Below are 14800 nucleotides of genomic sequence, written 5' to 3'. Positions count from 1 at the left end.
GGAACTGTTCTCTTGTGAAAAAAATTATAACATTTGTAGATTTGATTGCTGCGAGCTAGTTGGTGGTGGTGTTTTGATTGCTGTATCAGATCAAATTGCTTCCTATAGAGTTCCCGTGAATTCTTCACTGGAATTTCTCTGCACTTGCTTGCATTTGAACCACAAGGATGTTTTATTCTGCGTATGCTATCGACCACCCAGCTCACAGCCTTGCTTCTGCGATGACCTACATGACACCGATCATTCGGTCCTTTCTATGTTTCCGAGGTCTCCTCTTTATATTTTTGGCAATTTCAACCTTCCCGCAATTTCATGGAACAGCCCCTCTTTTCATTTCTTACATCCTCTCTGAAAATGTCCTGCATTCATTGAATTGTGTTCTACGTTCAACCTTGAATCTTTAAAGAACCAACCCGTGTTACTCAGATATCTGCCAACATACTTGATCTTGTGCTAACCACTTCTCCTGAAACTATATCTTCAATCAGCTTTCTTCCGGGCTTAAGTGACGATAGTGCAATCCACCTAACTATGCCTTCACGCTCGGCTCGCTCTCCAAAAAGATACAAGCTACTTAGGAACTACAGCAAGGCAGACTCTCAAGCTATTAATGCAGAGCTTGAGCGCTTTTCCGACACCTTCTTCGCGCAGTTCTGGAGTCGGACCACTCAAGAAAACTTGCAGATATTTAAAACGAAGGTGAATGATCTCGTAAAAGAATTTATTCCCATTCGTCGCGTTTCCTGCTCCAAACAAGCACCCTGGTTCAGCGTATCGCTAAAGCGTCTCCTAAATAAGAAAAAGCGCATTTTCCGGCAGCTGAAAAATTAAAAAATTGCTGATAAATGGCACCTTTAGCGTGCTGTCACGTCAGAGTACAAGCAGGCGCTGCAGAGCGCTAAGCATGTTTTTATCGTGACATACTGCCTCGTTTGCTCGTTTCCAACCCACAAAAATTTTGGAACGTCATTGATATGCACAAAACAAAAGAGATGCGACTTCGCTCCATAAATAATATCTCAGTTCCACCTCACAAGTGCTGCATTGCTTTGAAGAATACATTTTTCTCATCCTTTACTAATTCCATGGTTTCCACTTTACCTGATATTGCGGTTTCAGAATTGGTTCACATGGTTCACCAGGGTGGAGATTTTGGCAAGTCGGTAATGATCCATAACATAAGAGTAACGCAAAACCAGGACGACTGAAACCTACAATGTAGCGCCTGTGTTGTGGGTTTGTGTTCTCTTCCCTTTTGTCCGTCGTCCTGGTTATGTGCTACTCTTATGTTATGTTATGGTTCACATGGAGCCTATAAGCCGCCGTGGTGGCTCAGTGGTTATGGTGCTCGGCTGCTGACCCAAAAGACGTGGGTTTGATCCTGGCCGCGGCGGCTAGAATTCCTTTGGAGGAGAAATTGTAGAGGCTCATGTACTGTGCGATGTCAGTGCAGGTTAAAGAACCCCAGGTGGTCGAAATTTCCGGAGCCCTTCACTACGGCGTCTCTCATAGCCTAAGTCGCTTTGGGACGTTAAACCCCATAAACCAAACCAAACATGGAGCCTATAACTATCAGTGATGAAGGTTTTGCCAGGCTTATTCAGAAAGGAAAGCTTGCTTCAGCTGCAGAAGTCAACAGTATTAGTTATAAGTTCTTGAAGAGTACATTTTTATGTTCATACATGGTGTTGTCCGAAATTTTTACGCAGTCCATCCGCAGCGCATCACTGCCTGACGACTAGAGGATTGCCAAGGTGGTTCCGGTCCACAGGTCTGGTGATGTTCATAATCCTAATAACTACAGACCCATTTCCTTAAAGGGGTGGAGACACCAAATTTTGAAGCTATAAAAAGCCTGCTATGGGATTCCTATGTATGCAAGGGCACTCACAGCCAGGTGTTGGACGCAACAAACGTTTAAAAAATATTTTAATTCCGTTCCAAAGATTACCTAAATGCTCACTCTCACGATCTAGACCCATCGCTAGCGCCATCAACCATGACGTCACAAGGGGTGTAGAAAAATGAAAGTTTTTGTGACGTCGTACGAAAATACAGTGACGTACGATGAGCGGGGCACAGCCGCGTGAGCGCAGTCGACGCACCAGCGAGCCGCGTTTGCTGCTAACCGCCACTCGCTCGGTTTGTGGCGCGCCGTTGCGAACAGCGTCGCAACGTCCGATTGCAGCTCGTTGCCTGCGTCCGGCCTGCTAGATGTCAACGGCGGGCCGCTCGCAGCAACAACGACGGGAAGCGGCAGCCAATGCGAGCGCGGAGAGCGGCAGCGTCATGATGACATAGGGCGCACTCCTTGGAGCCGGGCGGTCTGCGCCAGTCTTCGTGCCGAACGCCGGCATCTAAAGAACGCAATAGTATTGTTTGTTCACGTTCATAGCAAACTCTGGGATATATGAATATCAAAAGTGCATCGTTTCTGACGATCGTTGGCAAATACCGAGTTCCTGGTAGAAGTGATGACTGCGATGCAAGCAAATTTCATCAGCCGGTTTTGTGCTGCTGCTACCTGGTGCGGTTCGCCTGCCGTCTGCTAGCTCGAGATCTGTTGCTGAAGATGTCGTGGAAATCGAACATATCTTTTATTATGGGACGAGTTCACAGTAAAGGGGTGTCGAGCGGAGCACGTTTCTGAGCGCTGGCCAGTCCCGAAGCGCCCTCAGCTGCGGAGTCGATATGCGAAAGCAGCTAGGCCTAGTGACGACTAGGGCAGTCTGGGACCAGCGCGCAGGTCGTCGGCCGGCGTTGCCGCAGGCAGTGTCGCTGCCGAATGATCCACTTTTAGCACAGTCATGCTGTCATATCTCGAATCTAGAAAGCATCCTTTCTGGTAGCATGGCTGTTTTGTATTTTCTTGTGCGGGTGAAGTACGCCGAGTCTGCCGGCCGGTAGGTCAGCCTGGATACCGTCTGCCGACGTCATAAAAGCGAGCTAAAGAGTGTTCTTGATGTAAATAATAAACCATGGGACAAGAAATGTGAAATAAGTGTCATTTTTGAGGATCGCTGACCAATACTGAGCTGCTAGTAGAGGTAACAACTGTGATAAGAGCAAATTTCTCACAACCGCGCCTAGCAGCTGCCGCTGGCGCGACGTTGGAGTCCGGCTCGCCTGGCGCCCGCTAGCTCCGCTGCCGAAGGCGTCGAGGAGATTGACCATACTATTATTTTATTGTGAGATGATTCTGTTAACACTACAGCTATTTGTGAAAAGTAGGCCTTTTATTATAGCGCAGGCGACTTCCGAAGCGCCGGCCGCTTGCTAAACAGGCTATAGGCCTAGCGACGACCACGGCAGCCAGGCAGCAGCAGAGCTCGTCGCCCGGAGCGCCCGCGAGCGGTGCCGTTGCCGAACGCTCCCAACATAAGCAGACATATGCTTTGTCGCTGCTCGAGTATAGCTGGCAGTTCTGATAACAAGGCGATCTTGTCTTTTCTTGTGATATTTGTACACCATCCCAAGCAGCGCTCAGGTACTGCTGCACGGCAGCGAAGTGTGACACCGGTTGTGGGCGCAGCTTGGGTAGAGTGGTGCAGCGATGCTTACTGGCATTTTGCAAAGTGTTTCGCATCCTCACGCGAACCCGCGAAGGCGATATTAGATGTCCTCACTCATTGGAATCAGATCTGTCAGAATCCGAGCTGCTGGGACTAGACGTGCAGTTGTTTGTTTTCATGCGCTGGTCAGCACGTGTGTGGGAAAGCAGACGATGTAGCAGTAGGTGCGTCACAACTTTTGTGGGCCCACGTGACCAGGCGAAGTAGTTGATCTTCCCCCTCTGTGACGTCACTGTACAACTCGGCGTTCCGAAACCGAAACCGAAAATCGTTCACCTAAAAATGCGATAATAAATTATTCACTGTGAATATATGTATATTTGAGTGTGTATCATGCTTCCTGGAGCCATAAGAAGCGTTTGAAACTAAGAACGCGCGAACCACAAATTTGGTGTCTCCACCCCTTTAACGTCTATTCCATGCAAGCTCCTTGAACGTATCTATTCGAACCTTGCTGATTATCTGGGATCTGATTCGTTTTTTACAGATTCACAGCATGGTTTTTAAGCATCATTCCTGTGAAACTCAGTTAATTGCATTCACTAATGACTTGATTTTTGCACTGGACCGCTTTGCTCTCATTGACTGTATATATATTTTCTTTGCAAAGGCTTTTGACACCGTGTCACACCAACTGTTGCTTTATAAGTTAAAAAAATTAAGTATTGATAATGGTATCTTAAATTGGATTGAGTGTTTTTTAGTAATCGAAGTCAGTATGTAAATGCTAACGATCATGACTCCCCCATTTCCCCCATAACCTCTTGCGTTCTGCAAGGATCAGTTCTAGGACCTCTTCTTTACGTTATCTATATTAATGATCTTCCTTCCTCAGTTACTTCAAAAATAAGATTTTTCTCTGATGACTGTGTTTTATACAGAGAAGTTTCTAACCCAGATGATGCATGCACTGTTCAAAATGATCTCAACATAATTGGAACTTGGTGTAATACCTGGCTTATGAAACTAAACGTTAACTAATGTAAATTAATGAGAATTACGCGTACGACTAGTCACAACATTCCGTGCTCATACTCCTTCGATGACGCCCCACTTACCCAATTTAACAAGTATAAGTATCTTGGTGTTGAAATAACAGATGATCTGTCCTGGAAGGCTCATATTGAATACTATATTACTAACAATGCCAACCGCATGCTTGGCTTCATCCGTCGCAACTTTTCCCTTGCCCCTATCCCTGTGAAACTACTGCTCTACAAAACACTCGTCCGTTCAGAAATTGAGTACGCTGCTCCACTATGGGACCTATACACTAACTCTCTCATTGTGTTGCTTTAATCCATCCAAAATCGCTCTGCAAGATTCATATTGTCTAATTATTCCCACCATGCCAGTGCTTCAGAAATGAAAAGAACGCTTAATCTTCTGGATCTTGCCATACGGCGCCACATTTCACGCCTCTGCACATTTCATAAAATATATTACGGCAACGAAAACCTAAAGCAGTCCCTGTTTATTCCTCTGGTGGACATATCCTGCAGAGATCACCACCTAAAGGTGCACATTCCACAGCGCAGGACTGTCCCATATTTTAATTCCTTCGTCCTGAAAACTGCCTCGGACTGGAATCACCTGCCGTCCACGTTGTCGTCATCAAGGATTCTGAGAAATTAAAGGATACTGTTAATGCTTATCAATTGCAACTGTTTATTTGTTTGTTTCTTTTTATTTTTTATTTTTCTCCCCACTCCTCTGTAATGCCTGACCGGCCTTGAGAGTAATAAAATGAAATTAAATCATCATTATCAGCCTGCAGGGCAATGACCTCTCCCACGTCTCTCCAATTAACCGTGTCCTTTGCCAGTTGTGGTCACCGTATCCCCGCAAACTTCTTAATCTCATCCGCACACCTAACTTTCTACCGCCCCCTGCTACGTTTGCCTTCTCTTGGAATCCACTCCGTTACCATTAAGGACCACCGGTTATCTTGCCTTTGCATTACACGTCCTGTCCAAGCCCATTTTTTCCTCTTGATTTTGACTAGGATGTCATTCACCTGCATTTATTCCCTCACCCACTTCGCCTGCATCCTATCTCTTAACATTACACTTATCATTTGTCTTTCCATAGCTCACTGCGTTGTCCTAAACTTAAGCTGAGCCTTCTTTGTTAGCCTCCACATTTCTGCTCCATAGGTGAGCACCAGTAAGAGACAGCTGTTGTATACTTTTCTCTTGAGGGATATTGGTAACCCAAAACCATCGGAGAGTAACAATGTTGGCAATTTAACAACAGGACAATGCCACGAGAATCGCATGCCAGATCCCCCTCGTGGGAGTTGCGCACGCAAGTCTGGCAGCGTAGTAACAATGCTCAAGTTACAAAAACTGCGTGCTGCATACTTTATCACTGTGCAATGCAATTAAGTTGGCTGTTTTTATATGTCGAGCACTCACCCCCTTGTTCGCGCTGCTTACTTGTTGTATAAGTCCTATTTCAAATCTCTACCCCTCCCCACTTCTTCCCGCCCCCTCCCAGTGGTGTGGCTGGTCATTTTGTGTGGCTGGAGCAATTAATGAAGGTGATGCCTTGATTTACCTTCGGCAAACAAAATATTTTAATAACTAATTCAGGAAAACTTGTCTGGGTAATATCAAACTGGATTATAATACCCACATATACCACTGCGGGGCGCACTCCTGGGCTATATGTCATCCTCCAGGCTCATCTTACTCGTCGTTGCTCTGTGAGGCTGCGGGGCATAGCCATGCCTTTAGTCCATGGTCATTTCGATGTCTGAATGATATAAATGTACTCTCACTGCCACTTTCTAGACTGTAACTTTCGCTGTGTTTCACGTTTCCATGCCGCCAATTCTGAGCGTCCAGGTGCCGCACCTGAACCGGTGGCAGCACGGTGCGACCAGAGGAGGCCGCCGCGAGACGTTTGACGTCACACACTCCTCCCGCCTGGACGAGCGGCAACTGGCGCGTGCGCACAAAACCTGCAAAATAACACCATCCGCGCAAAAATACTTGTAATAAAGACTGCAACTCTAGACAATCGCTCCTTCTAAATACATTTTTGGCGATTTGACAGAAAGTCGCAATTTAATGTAGTATCCGTTTAAGGGATGCAATGCTGGGAGCAGGCTCTTTATTTTCGCCTTCAAACTAATAATTTTGTTGTTCTCATCCACTTTATAGCGGGCTGCTATATCTCTAATGTTAGCTCATTTCAGAAACTTCTACCTGCGCTGCCCTGCTTAAACATTGCAGTAACTTCCAATATAATTTTTTAAAAATTGACTTGCGAACATACAGTAGACTCATTAAGGTGCAGTCGGTACAGATGAAGAATGCGAGAACACCTGGTTGGTTGGCTATACACTCGGTGTGAAATGAATGTAAGAGTCTTTAACTTCGCGTGTCCTTCGGTTAGGAGAGACTTGCAGTGGCAGCGACTTTTGCCAAATCCGTGCAAGAATACTCTCGGAGCGTCCACGGGGCTCTATCGACGCAAGCAGGAGGCTTAAAGTAAGCAGAACTATAAAACGGCCAAATTGAATAATCGGCGTGAGCCAGTGGCAGGGCGGCGGTGCTTCCTTCGTGCTGAAGCTTCCCATGCTCCCGCTCAAGCGCTGCCCACCTAGCACGAACCTCGTCCAAGACAGCAGTTCCGGAAGTTGAAGGTTCGGCTAAGTGCCGTTGTACGGTACGGTCGCTTATGGGCGGATCCGCCAGACAGGTGGACTGGCGGACCGCCCGACCAGACAATAGGTATCCGCCCCGTCCGGCGGGCGGATGGAAAGTTGGTCAACTTCAACTTTTGGGCGGACGAGTGGATCTGCCTGGCGACCGGATTGTAGCGATTGGCTGCTTTTTACGGGAACTCTGCCGTGGCAAGATGGCTGTCCGTCGACTGAACTGGGGATCGAGGCATAGGTCATGGCTGTAGTGGCGGCAGCTATACCGCGAAGCATATTATATTGGCCACAATCATGTTGATATTACAAGTGTTCAGAGCAACTGCGAACTTCTCCGCGTGCAGCAGCGGCGAGCGACAGTTTCAGGAGTTGAATTTTGTAATCATTGACGCTGATGGAGTTGACAGAGCGCCTCTTCAAACTGACGCAACACCTACGCGCTGGCGGTGTCACGAAGTGTTTATATGGAGCTGTTTGTGGTTGTTAGAAGCGTTCCTAATTCCTGCAAGGATCATCACGCACAGCGGCAAGTAACAGCTGCTCATGGTGAACTGTACTTGCATGAGTGTCCGCGTAGTGAAAGTGATTGCGATCGGAGCGAGTGCTTTTACGTCAAGGCAGTGAAATGTGCACCTGCGAGAGCTTACTACGCATGCCTGCTTTCTGAATGCTGAAATGAACGTGGCGTTGTGCAGCTAGTCGCATTCGTTGCGATGGTTGTAGTGATCGCGACCGAAGCGTGCACATGACGTTGTTTCTGCTAAGCATTCATTACCATTTTGATCGCGATTCATGTTGTCACTGTGCTTGAGAATTGCCATGTGTGCGACGTGACGCGAGCTTGGCTGCACGGCGGTCGGACTGTTTTCTGCGGCGACAACAACGATGTCGCCATCCTTCTGCGCCTTGGAGCTCCATTCAGTACATTTTGTGATGATGGGTGCTTGGGTTACGACTCTCCGGAGGAACTGTGTAACCTCTCTGAAAACATCGGTACAGTGCAAATGTATCTTCGGGAGCATCATTTCTTTTTATTTCCTGCCGGCTGTGCGCACATTTGCCTGCAATAAATATATCGCCGTGATGAATGGGTGACTGAACACTTCCTCTAGCCATTTCGATTTAGGTTGTAACAACATGGTACTACACGATTACAAACAAGAATCACTACCACTTTTAAATCACGGCTGGTTGACAGTGTACAAATCTCTAATATATGCCAACTCGTCAGTCTGTTTTTCATTAAAATTTCAATTGATGTAGCGCAGAAAAAAAAGTGTGGCAGGAGCTTATGCAATCAAAACTGTCCACAGAGCAAGTTGGGCATAATGAGTCTTGACGAAAAGGAAGAAAAAAATATTGAGAAAACCTTTGCCATTGCTTTTTCTCTTTTTGCTTAGCAGTGTTAAGTCAATATTGACAAATGCTTGGCAGTATTCAGTTTAAGTGGGATGTTGGTTTCCGCTGCAATCAGAAAAATGCAGTGGTCTTCAAAAACCTCATGGGCAATGATAGTGTTTGTTGTTGATTTTGCCCACGGTCCTTTTCGATCCGGAGATCAGTTGTACGAAACTGGATGTGTTCGCAATGCTATTGTTGCAGACCTGCTCGCGAAATTGGCTTTATTGGTGTTAAGCGGTTGTTCAGCAGCACTTCCTGGGCCAGCCACAACAATTTGTTTCACAAGACAACATGCATTTGCATATGTCTATCTGTCTACATGCATTTGCAATGCACTTGCATATGTCTGTCTGCTACCACCTTCATTTGCCTGTGACTGCTTGCTATGGACATGGTTACTTGCAGACTGCAAAATGAGCTCTGTGGAGCTGGTAAAGCTAGGCTAGGAACAAAGATAATGGGAACAACACCACTGCACAGGGTAGCAATTCTTGCTCTGTCGTCGTACCTTAGCACAGTTTCAACATGCCAACTTGCCACTGGTTCACCCCAGCGTACCCTATGATTAAGTTCTGTGAAATTTACATTAAGCAACTAAGTGAGAGGAAGCAGGTTGTGTAGGCGTATCTAGTGCATGCTGTGCAGATAGCTTCCTGCCTCATCATAGCCTGGCCCCTCTGTGTTTCTTACCCTTCATCACCCAGCACCTAAGGCCCATTTTTGGGGCATTGGCAAATCACAAAACTGCAAATCACAAAACACATTTCATACTATTGCCTCTGCTAGATTGTTTTGGCCCATTAAATTTTTTGATACAAATTGGCAAGCTTTTAGAAAACATTTCTGCAATAGCCATCTTTCTCTTGTTCTTCATGACATGCACCCTGACTGCAACATCTCCCTATGATGCTTTTTTCTTTTCCTTTGAAAAAGCATGTGAGTCCTTTATTTATGTAAGGCTGGTTTTCTCATTCTTTAACTTGCATCGAATAGCTCTAAACTGCATCCAAGCTTAAAACAGCCAGCCGTCAGCAGATTTCCCTTGCCAGTTCTCATGCATCCTGCCTTTTCCTGCAATCTCAGACGTCCCCATGGCACTCTCTTGGGCCTCAGCTTTTTATTACTTGCATTATTACCTTCCCTTCAGTGTTTTGTCATATGCCTTCACTGACAGCCATATGGAGTCTGCCACCTTGCAATCAACACGAGCATTTCAGTTCTTCAAACAACATTTTACATTCTCTGGATTGGCCTGTTTGCTAATGTTACTAAGAATTCACTAATATTTTTTTTTATTTTCAGCATTAGATTTTGCCGACTTATAAGGCCTTCCAATAAAGGTATATTCACTGTATACTGGTTCAAATACTCACCTAATAATCCCCATACACCCGCCTACAACCTATGATATTTACACCCCGACGTGTCCTTAGTATCATTGTCTTCCAAGTTGCTTGTGTTAAAATCCCCTTGTGGCATTAGCTTGGGTATTCTAATGGTGCATGCCACAAATCTAACTTAACTAAAATTCTGGAATGAGTTCAGACCTGAGCCGCTTGTTTTATTCTCTCAGACTATTTTTGAAGCTCCAGTGTAACAGCACTAAAGGTGAATCTTCAAATTTCTGCATGTCGTGCAGAAACTGCTGATTTTTTAACTGTTTATCGTCACATAACCAACTAATCTGTTCTGACTCATGGTTCCTTCTGCACTAGTTGCACAGGCAGTGCTGTGTCTCAGTTAGCTCATGCCACTGCATTTCAAGATTCATTGTTGTTTTTGCCACAAAAGGCTGGAATGGCCTTCCAACTCACAGGGCTAGCTATCCTCTTGTGCTTTGAGCTGGTCACTCTAGAAATTCATGCAAAATGATGTTCATCCAGAGAATTAGGTAAATCTCCCAAGGCGAAAATTTGTGATAAGGGAGTAATTACTCATTCGCATCAACTCAAGTGAAGCCATAAGGCTACAAAGAAAACCTACAAAGCTTTCCTTTGTAGTGGTATGGCTGTACTTGAATGCTAATTGTTAATTACTTCTTATTAGTAAATTACAAACTCATCAAGTTCCTACATGGTGGATCATGTTAGCTCACCACTCAAGTATTGTCATTTAGTACTGTTTAGGTATAATAAACGTTAAAATAAGTTCTAATGAAGTGCTTAGCCACTTGCTCAGCTCAGCAAACCAACACAATGCTATCTTATGCGTAAGAACTTTCCTCACAATCTATTTCAAGTAATATAGAGGTAGATTTACACAATAGTTTGTCGGACGGTATACAGTTGCATTTAGGCTAATTTGCATACTGCACAAGCTAGGTGTAGCCAGCTAAACTCATGCACTGAAAAGCTAAGCATGCATTACTGTGCCTATCTGTGTCAAACTTTCCTTGGTGCTTCTCTCTTACTGTCTCTTCAGCTAAGCAAGTCATCGACTTCATAACATGGCTCAGTGAGAATGCTGCAAATGCATACTTTTGCATGTGACTTTTATATATTCAGGATAGTGTTAGCAGGACCGCTGGTTCATCTTAAGCACAAAACCCGCCAACTTCAAGTTGCAATATCTCCAGTAAGGGAGCTATGATGTCGTGCAATAAAATGAAATTACAAATAAGCTGTTTTAAGTATGTGACAGGTATATGTGCATATGTTCTCTGATACAGCGTTAAAGCGATGTCTAAAGTTATTTTCACTGATCAGTAAAATGTAGAATGGCTGAATGTAACGATGACCAGTTCCCAAGGTAGCAAGCAAAAGTGAGCATTGCTAACTGTTAATAGATGTTCATACCACTTAACATATGCTGAATTTTAGAGTGCTTTTAGTTGCTGACTATCAACATGTTCTGCTAAATACACCCATATCACTGCCAGGGTGCTTGCAAAGAAAAATAAACTGAGGCATTGACAGGCAACAGAAATTTGGAAAAGATCAATATGAAGTTAGGCCAGAGAATGCCAAAGGAAAACAGAAAAGCAGTGATGGCTTTTGTCATTTCATGGCATCTCTATACTGCAACTTGAAGTTGACGGGTTTTGTGCTTAAGATGAACCAGCAGTCCTGCTAATACTATCTTGAATATATAAAAGTCACATGCATAAGTATGCCTTTGCAGCATTCTCACTGAGCCATGTTATGAAGTCGATGTCTTGCTTAGCTGAAGAGACAGTAAGAGAGAAGCACCAAGGAAAGTCTGACACAGTTAGGCACAGTAATGCATGTAACAATTGCTCTTGCTCTCCTATTCCATACCTCTCAAGTGTCAATTATCTCGGTGTCCATTTCGATTCTAACATGTCCTGGAACACTCATTTGGCTAATGTTTGTGAAAGGCTGCACAAAATAGCCTGCCTGCTATATTCTATTAAAGCACTACGCCCAATTTACATAAGGAAAACAATAGCACATGCATTGGCGTACACTGTGCTGCGATATGGAATTTGTTCTTTTTATTTCTGTTCAGTGTTTTGGCGCAACATAGTTAATTCTTTACTAAAATCTATAATTCGAGCTGTGATGTATTGTGTGCACATTACTAACAATTCCAGTCTTTTTTCATGCTCGCACATGCCGGCTGCATTTAGCGTCTTCGCCAAATGCAGCCGGCACAGCGCGCTAGCGCGCTATGGCTGCGCAGAAGACGCGACGGGGACACCTCTCCTGGCCACGTCATCAGCGCACGTGTTTGCGGTCCGATGGGCAAAACATGCGCCGTACCGAGAAGGCTCACACCCGGAGAAGAAAGGCTGCTAGGCGATTCGAATCGGGAAACAAAGGTTGTGGGGGAACGCTCGGCACCAGAAAAACCGGTTCAGAACCGAAAGTCGACGATTTTGCCCATCGGGGCACACATTTTTTGACGTCACACTGTTTACATCAGGGAGAGGTCTATTGTCTGGTCGGGCGGTCCGCCAGTCCGCCTGCTTGGCGAATCCGCCCAAAAGCGATCGTACAACGGCCACTATGCGCACGGGCGTACGATGAAGCCTGTCTGCACATGCCCGACGCGCGAACAGGCGGGAGCGGGGCTATCCATAGCGGGGCGCAGATAGCTGTGCATGTCAGATGGGCGCCTGCGCACGGGCGCTCCCGCGCGCGTCGAAAGGGGGTCCGGTTTATAACAATCGGAGGACAGGGTGGCTTTCGGGGACTCTCTTCTTGATGGCTTGAAGCTCTTTCAGGTTCACTCAAGTTTTCTCGGAAGCCTTTGAGATCCCCAACGATCCGTTATTCACGGCTTGCCGTTCTTTCAGTCGGCTCGCGAGTTGGAGCGAGCCAGCACCAGGAGCATGGAGACGCAGGCCCGTTTTCGATGTCCGTCGCGGCGCGCTGCTGGGCGCGCAGGCGCTCCGCAGGTACGCCGAGGAAGTGTTCGTCGAGTTGCCGCTTAATACACGCTGTCACCGGCGCTGGCCTTGGTGTTGCGAGGTCATCACCGGCCGGTACTCGGTCAGCCTAAAAACCCGCCGACCGGCTTCTCATTCAGCGGCGAGTGCAACTGGGTCTTGTCGACGGCGAGCCTCGCCAGCGCAAGCGCGGCAGGCGTCATTTTCATTTGTAGGCTTTGCGCCAGTAGAGTGCAATTTACCCCTTACTTTCCTCATTTCTACCATCGCCGCCTCTCCATTCGTTCTCATCTTTTTCTCCTGGCCGCTTTGATCGGTGACCTTGGACGGGCATCATCCACGCGACTGCTCGATGTGGGCTCTGTGCAATGGCTCACGCCGTAAAAAAAAAATGAGGGAACCGTTCCTTCCATGATCGTCTCCGCATCCAGCATTCACCCCGCAAGGCTTGTTCGCGCGGAGATGCGAGGAGAGTTTTTGCGTTTTGCTGGCTCGTTCGCCCTAGTTTCGCAGGGTGCCTCCAGCGGAGGTGAGCGTTCGTAGGCGCTTAGTGCTGGTTGACTTGGTCCTTAAATAGTAAGAAAGAAGTGATTTTTAAAGTGCTGCGGCGTGTCGAAGCGATTTTTTCGCTCAGTTGTGTCAATATATTCTGTGATCTTGATGGTGATGAAACGACCCATATATTCTCACAAGCACTAAGATCAGGTGTTACTGGCTTTGCAACCCTGTTACCACAAAAGCTGTTGCGAGGGGAACACAAGGTGCGAATTTATTCGGGCGAAGTCGCTTAACACACGTGCTTTTTTTTTCCAGGCAGAAGTCTACCTGGTGCCTCGGAAAGTATTTTCTAGTCGGGCAATCACGTCTGAGACAGAGAGGAACCCAGGCACAGCTGGCGTCCAGCCTTTCCTCAGGCTTCCACCGCCGGCCTCAGCTGTTTGGACGGTCATGCAGCAGGCTGCATCCTCGCCGTTCAAATAAAACTGTCCATCCCCCGAAACTTTCAGTTCTGAGCTTATATTTGGACATCCGCTGTAATTTCTACAACAAACGTGACACACTGGCGCGCGATGGCTGCCCTGTGCAGAGTGTCTGCTTTGTAGCATCTTTCCCTGCCCGTCTTCTGGTACCAAGCAGTACACAGCTGTTAGAAGACGTTACGTAATTAAGCGTTTGCCACTCGTGTTTTGTCAGTGTCTTTGAACTCGGAAAATATTTGATCGTAAACACCTGTCACTGAATCATTGAGCATGTTTTTTTGTACTCTTACTGGAAATAAATAAACATGACTGCTTCTCATCAGGTTGTGTGTCATTCTGCTGCTGACGTAAAAATCAACAGCACTGAAGATTTACCAAGATATATTTTTATATCAAAATTATACACGGTCCCTGCAACGGTTTTCAGCGAGGGTAAGAAAAGTCGAGGTACTGATAAATATTGAATAGGTCTCCCTGAAAAAAAAAATTCTAGCATTTGTAGCACCATAAATATTGGCTATTAAAAACAGGCCTCCGACTTTTCTCAACTCGTACATCGGAGCGAGCCAGAAAAACAGGCGGGGAACCTTCCCCGCCAGCGATCAACAGCCGGGTTGTTTACTTTCTTTTTCGCCGCCCACTCCGCCTCCGCTGTGGAAGGGAGCAAGGTGTCCAGCCGGTTGTGCACGCCGTCTCCTTCGCGTGCTTCATTTGCAAACGTCAGTGGGGTTTTCGGCCAGCCTAAGAGAGCCCCTGACAGGTGGCATCACGTGTGCCTTGCGAAGGCGAGAATTCGCGCGCACCTTCGGCCCTGAACCTTACCGCGAGG

At 46.3% G+C, this 14800-nt stretch overlaps 1 pseudogene across 1 annotated transcript in view; it reads left to right on the top strand.

Moving 5' to 3' along the window:
• LOC149357924 (uncharacterized) overlaps positions 1–14178 on the top strand; it is a 77750-nt pseudogene extending 63572 nt beyond the window's left edge. The window contains exon 5 of the transcript XR_016291904.1: positions 13805–14178. The product of XR_016291904.1 is annotated as an uncharacterized LOC149357924 (transcript). The remainder of the gene's footprint in view (positions 1–13804) is intronic.
• Positions 14179–14800: the final 622 nt, after the last annotated feature.

Source organism: Amblyomma mixtum, chromosome 3 (assembly GCF_055824585.1).
Source record: "Amblyomma mixtum isolate Tamu chromosome 3, ASM5582458v1, whole genome shotgun sequence".
NCBI classification, from domain to species: Eukaryota; Metazoa; Arthropoda; class Arachnida; order Ixodida; family Ixodidae; genus Amblyomma; species Amblyomma mixtum.
The sequence above is the reverse complement of the archived record's forward strand: the minus strand, read 5'-3'. Positions and strand labels throughout refer to the sequence as shown.